This window comes from Lycium barbarum, chromosome 3, assembly GCF_019175385.1.
Source record: "Lycium barbarum isolate Lr01 chromosome 3, ASM1917538v2, whole genome shotgun sequence".
Taxonomy (NCBI): domain Eukaryota; kingdom Viridiplantae; phylum Streptophyta; class Magnoliopsida; order Solanales; family Solanaceae; genus Lycium; species Lycium barbarum.
Genome location: NC_083339.1, coordinates 56,073,422 through 56,080,665, shown reverse-complemented (window position 1 = coordinate 56,080,665; position 7,244 = coordinate 56,073,422).

Here is a 7,244-nt window from a genome sequence, read left to right as displayed (position 1 = left end):
GAAAGGCTGCTGTAAACTCATCCCACACTGCTGGAGGAGCACCCTCGCCTCTATACAGCTCCCAGGACTCATACCAATTAACGTCTACATCACGCAACCGATATGAAGCCAGCTCGACAGACTCAGTCTCAGAAGCTCTGACTAACCTCAGCGTACGCTGCATCTGTCGAATAAAGTCCTGGGGATCCTCCTCGGGCTTTGACCCGTAGAACTCTGGGGGATTACAAGTCAAGAAGTCACGGACCCTCAAGCTGTCATGTCTATCTGCATAATCACCTCCCAGCCCGTGTCTGCGAGCCTGCTCCGCTACTAGTCTAGTCAACAATTGTACTGCATCTCTCATCGCCCTATCCTCTGCTCCTGGCTGAGGAGCTGGTGGCTCGGGCGCTGGAGCCTCTGGAGCTAATGGTGGAGCCGCCTCCTAATCCACAGCGGCAGCGACTGCTGCTCTAGGCTACTCTGATAATGATGGCGTAGCAGAGCCCGCTGACTGGGGAATAATCTCGGGCATAGTCTGGGCACGGGCTCGAGTAACTCTCTGAACCTGACCGGTCTCTCCTACCACTGCTTTTCCCTTCTGGGCAGCTGTCGTCTTCTTCGGAGGCATCACTGCGTGAGTTTGTCAACCGATTCCAAAGGGAACGAATGGAGCTCCCCCCGGTTCCGGAGGAATGGGCTGCACAAGCTTTCACAAAGGGGCTCAATGTTCGGAGCTCAACGGCTTCGTTCAAATTAAAGGAAAGCTTACTGGAGTATGAGGCTGTGACATGGGCAGATGTCCATAATCGATACGAGTCGAAGATTCGGGTGGAGGATGATCAACTCGAGCTTCCCCCGGGGCCAATAAATGTGAACAAAAGTTTTGAGAGACCAAGGAAAGGTTGCGAAACGGAGGCCGGATCGTCGAGGGAAAGGTATCGGCCATACTCCCATTCGGAGAAGCCAAGATTTAGGTCGGAGAAATCCAGGGTTGGCCCGAGCCATTTCTCCGGTCGGGGTTGTCATGACCCAACCCCGTGGGCCGTAACTAGTGCCCGAGCTGGGCACCCGTACACACTCACTAACCAGAATCGGCATACAAATGGCTTGTCCAGATACGAAGGTCAGACATCGTCTCAAGCGGTCGCATATAAACAAATGTACCACACAGAAGCCGGCAAGGCTGTCGTAAAACACATCACCTCCGAAAATATATACATACAGGAATACTTATAAGCCGTTAAGGCTGTCACAGCAAATGGGACCGCTTAAGACATCGATCACACAGACATAACCGAACAGTAACTATTCACAACCCACATGTATGTCTACAGGCCTCTAATACAGACAACAGAATCATATGACGGGACAGGGCCCCGCCGTACCCCTGAATATATACATATACATATACAACGGAAGTGTTTATACCAGAATGTGGGCTCCAGAACAAAAGGAGCACTCCAAACAGCAGAATAGGTGTCCTAGGCTGGCAGGTCACCAGAACGAGCGTTTGTACCTGCGGGCATGAAACGCAGCCCCCGAAGAAAGGGGGTCAGTACGAAATAGGTACTGAGTATATAAAGCATGAGAAACAATAATCAGAATCATAACTGAAATAAGAAGTATGGAAAACGAGTACAGAGATCAGTATACCAAAAACTTGTTTTTGAAACACAAATAATGCATATAAAAATCATGCATAGGGCTCAGGAACGTGGTCGCCACTCCGACGCTGGCGCCACAACATATCATACTCCAGAATATTTCATATCTCCGTACAACCCCGAAACACATCATAACATCATAGCACATCATACGCCATAACACATCATAACGCCGTATATAAGCGGTACCCGGCCCTGTAGCGAGGGACTCAGGAAACCGTAACACATCATACTGCCGAATATAACATAGTGCGCACGATGACAAACCGGCCCGGGACTCGGCGAAAGATGTAAATACAGTATACACGAGCAGAGTAGTGAGAAACTATATGCAATTTAAAAACATTATTATTTTAGACTCAGCAAATAAGTAAACTAACCGACGCTCGAGGGTTAAGACGATAATCATGTGAAATCCTTTCAAAAGTCGTTAGACTTATACAAAGGTAAGTCTCGGGGACCACGGATGAGTAGCAACCCAATCCGAGCCCGCCTACGAAAGTTACAACCATAATTCGCTTTAGAACTCCCTAAGAATGTTTTTGAGCGATCCGAGCTCGTCTAAGAAAGTTACGGACATTTTTCGACATAAAGCTGTTAGGAATAAAAATCCTTTACACATATTTGTTTTCTAATCATACAAAAGCCACAAAGACCATAGTTTGACTACATTAGGAATGCTAACGCCAAGAAGTGAATAAAAATCGTCGACATGCTCGGATCTTATGAATGGAGTTACCCCGAGGCTCGTTTCATAGCTTACTTGCAACTAGGACATGCCAAAAGAAGGAAAGGGTAAGCTTTACATACCTTGTCCGCTCCTTAAGCTAACCTGAACTTAAGCCTCGGGTTTCCCAAAATCTACAACAATACCAATGAATATCAAGCATTAGCTATAGATCTTAAGAATCTAATTCTAAACTAATCACTTTGTTTATAAAAATTTCGACAGCATCTCCCCTGTAAATACAACCACCCCGAGAATTCAACTCGGCCAAATTTATCAACAACCATACCAACAGTCATTCCAACAATACCAACAATCAATTTAAAACGCATTCTAACATTAGTAACCCGCTTTAACAAAATTCGACGGCATTCCGTTTACATTCACTTTAACTACATACAATCAAACCAACACCAATGCTCGCATACTCAAATACTAATCCGAAGTCGTTCAAACAAAATTCAAGAACATTTCAAACAATCCGTACAATATTCAAGACAATCCAATCAAAACTCCATTCCACCCGAAGCCTTCCAAATGCAACAAGAACAACAACAACACATTTCCTTCTTTCAAATTCATGAGCTATACCAACAATTCACATGCTAGCAACATTATTTTCCATAAATACAAGAAGTGGTTTTAAAATCACATTAGCTTCTAAAACAACTCTCCAACACTTACAACTTCAACTAGAATTATTAGGCTTTCATTTTCATCATAGATTCCATTACAACCACAACCAAAATACTAAGAAAAATTGATTCATTCTCTTCTACACCACACAATACCTACACGGCCACACACTACATATACACGGCCATAACATAACATCCATATTTTCATGAATTTCATCCATTTCTACATACTACAACATACACAACCATCCATAACATATAAAAAAAAGATTAAACCTTACCTTTTCACCACACTTCTCACTTGGCTAGGGTTATGAATTTGCAACAAGGAGTGATTTAATTGCTCCAACAACTATCTCACGTTAAAGAGGACCTTCCAATTAGTAGGAATGCTAGAAGAAAATATATTTTTTTTTATCAAGATTGAGGTCTTCAATTTTTTTGTCTCTATGGCCGAATGGCCTTCTTCATCTTTTTCTCTCCAAGTTTCTTTAAACTTCTATAGATGAAGATGAAAAATATGACTAATAAGTCATCTTTTATACACATGCATAATTCATCCATGTGGGCCAAGGCCCACCCCAACTTGGACGGCCACATGGCCCTTTGTTTCAAGACTATTATTATTTTTATTTTTTTGTAATTCATGAAAAATTATTTTCCTAATTCCAAATTTGCCCTTAGCCTTCCTCAATATTACCATGAACCACCTTGTGAATTTTCCTTTTTACCCTTAGCCTTTCTTAATATTTCCACATCAAAATTTTCATAAACAACTTGTATATTAAACAAGATCAAAATATAGCCTTGCCCTTAACTTCTCGCAATTATCTTAAAATATCCGAATGTACAAAATACGGGATATAACAGGGGTGATAAATGGGTTGAGCGCTCGTCGAACAGTCGGGGTCTCTCATTCAGGAGAGATGCCGGAAGCTCTTCCGGCAACAAGGATTTGCCGAAGATATCGGAGTACAACTTCAACGTCAGCACCTCGGGCTTCGTCTCGGGTATTAGCCGTATCCCGGAGGTAAGATAGCCAAGACCTCTAAGGTCGGATCTGGGCCAACGGGACCCGAGCATGGTGTGTGAATACCACGGAACCCATGGTCACAGAACCGAGGATTGTCGCCAGCTAAGGGAGGAGGTAGCCCGGTTACTGAAGAATGGTCATCTCCGAGAATTGCTGAGTGAACGAGCCAAAAGTCACTACAAGGAAAGGGAGACTCATAAAAGGGCCGATCCAGTAGAACCCCAACATATAATCAACATAATAGTTGGGGGGTACCGATGCCCCTCGAGGGCTGGTGATGAAACGGGCCAAGGTTTCTGTTGTTCACGAGAAGCGCAGCCGGGATTATTTATCCGAGGGTTCTATCTCTTTCAGCAACGATGATGCAGAAGGCATCATTCAACCGCATAATGATGCATTGGTAATTTCTGTACTTATCTTTAACACTCAGGTTAAATGTATTTTTCTTGATCCAGGTAGCTCGGCCAACATCATCCGGTGGAGAGTGGTCGAACTGCTAGAGCTGCTCGATCAGATCGTACCGGTAGCCCGGGTGCTCAGCGGGTTCAACATGGCGAGCGAAACCACAAAGGGGGAGATCTCATTGCCGGTGAACATCGATGGCACTATCCAGCAAACAGTGTTCAATTTAATCGAAGGGGACATGAAGTATAATGCACTGCTGGGTAGACCTTGGATACATAGCATGAGGGCCGTGCCCTCAACATTGCATCAGCTGCTGACATTCCCAACCCCGGAGGGGATAAAAACCATCTGAGGTGAACAACCCGCTGCAAGGGAGATGTTCGCGGTCGAGGAGGCGATACCTCAGCCCAAAAAATCGGATCACAAGGAAGAAGATCCAACCGGAGGACCGGACGCCAAATAGCAATCAAAGCACACGAGGTTGGACCCGGGGTATGAAGAGGACGATTTCGATGTACTTAGGTCATTTGTCATGCCGGATGACTCGGATGTGACCAAGTCAACAGTAGAGGAGCTGGAGCAGATCATCTTGTTCGAATACCTACCGGACAGAAAGGTATACCTGGGCACGGGGTTAACCTCAGAGCTCAAGAACAAGTTAATTGAATTTCTTCGAGCTAATGCAGATTGCTTCGCGTGGTCCCATATAGATATGACAGGTATACCATCGGAAGTAACAACTCACAAGCTCAGCTTAGACGGGAAGTTTCCCCCGGTGAAGCAGAATAGAAGGCCCATGGCGGAAGCAAAACACGCCTTCGTAAAAGACGAGGTAACAAAGCTTTTGAAAGTAGGCTCTATCCGGGTGGTAAAGTACCCGGACTGGCTAGCTAACGTGGTAGTCGTGCCGAAGAAAGGTAATAAATTTCAAATGTGTGTTGATTACAAGGATTTAAACAAAGCATGCCCGAAGGATTCATTTCCGTTGCCTCACATCGATAGAATGATCGATGCGACGGCCGAACATGAGATGTTAAGTTTTCTCGATGCCTACTCCGGGTATAACCAAATTCGGATGCACCCGGAGGATCAAGAGAAAACATCTTTCATTACCCGATATGGGACTTACTGTTATAATGTCATGCCTTTTGGATTAAAAAATGCCGGTGCAACTTACCAACACCTAGTTAATGGGATGTTCGAAGAACAAATAGGGAAAACAATAGAAGTTTATATTAACGACATGGTGGTCAAGTCCCTGGAAACAGAGGACCATTTAAAACATTTGCATGAAACCTTCGACGTGCTCCGCAAGTATAACATGAAGCTCAACCCGGAAACATGTGCCTTCGGGGTCCGGTCCGGCAAATTTTTGGGTTTCATGGTGTCAAACCGGGGGATCGAAATCAACTAGGACAAGATCAAGGCCATCGAGGATATCGAGGTGGTGAATAACGTCAAAGGAGTACAGAGGCTCACCGGAAGGATAGCGGCGTTGAGTCACTTCATATCGAGGTCCTCGGACAAGAGTCATCGTTTCTTCTCCTTACTGAGGAAGAAGAACGACTTCGTTTGGACACCGGAGTGCCAAAGATCTTTACAAGAATTAAAGAGATACTTGTCCAGCCCACTGCTGTTGCACACGCCAAAGGCGGACGAGCAGCTCTTTCTCTACCTTGCTGTCTCCGAGATAGCGGTAAGTGGCGTTTTGGTCCGAGAAGAATCAGGTACGCAATTCCCTATCTATTATGTAAGTAGAACTTTGGGGGATGCGGAGACCCATTATCCCCACTTGGAAAAATTGGCATTGGCATTGGTAAGCGCTTCTAGAAAGCTCAAGCCCTACTTTCAATGCCATCCGATATGTGTAGTGACTACTTACCCCTTAAAAAACATCATGCATAAACCGGAATTATCGGGTAGATTAACTAAATGGGCCGTAGAAATTAGCGGATATGATATCGAATACAAACCTCGAACGGCCATCAAGTCCCAGATCTTGGCCGATTTTGTGGCAGATTTCACCCCGGCTATGGTCCCCGAGGTTGAGAAAGAACTTCTTCTAACCTCGGAGAAAGCCTCGGCTATTTGGTCATTACATACGGACGGGGCCTCGAACCTTAAAGGTTCCGGGATAGGAATCGTCCTTCGAACCCCGGCTGGGGATGCCGTTTGACAATCCATTAGAACTGTTAAATTGACTAATAATGAAGTCGAGTATGAGGCTATGATTGCAGGTTTGGAGATAGCCCGGAGTATGGGGGCCGAAATAATCGAGGCAAAGTGCGATTCGCTCTTGGTCGTAAACCAGGTAAACAGCGTCTTCGAGGTTAAGGATGAACAGATGCAGAGGTATCTGGAAAAAGTCCTAGTGATACTACACCGGTTTAAAGAATAGACCATACAGCATATACCGAGGGAGCCAAACAGCGAAGCCGATGCATTAGAGAATTTGGGATCTTCGGTCGAAGGGGAAGAAATCAACCCAGGGACTACAGTGCCCTTGTTGAACATGACGATAGAAAACGGGCATGTCAAAATAAACACAATGGGTTTAACTTGGGATTGGCGCAACAAATACATCGACTACTTGCGTGATGGGAAGTCCCGAATGACCCGAAAGAATCACGGTCATTAAGGACCAAAGCTGCGCGTTTTTGCTTGGTAGACGACCAATTGTATCGACGGGCTCTCTTCAAGCCCCTGGCCAAATGTTTGGGTCCCGGAGAAACGGAGTATGTGATGAGGGAGGTGCACGAAGGAACATGCGGCAATCATTCCGGTGTTGATGCTCTGGT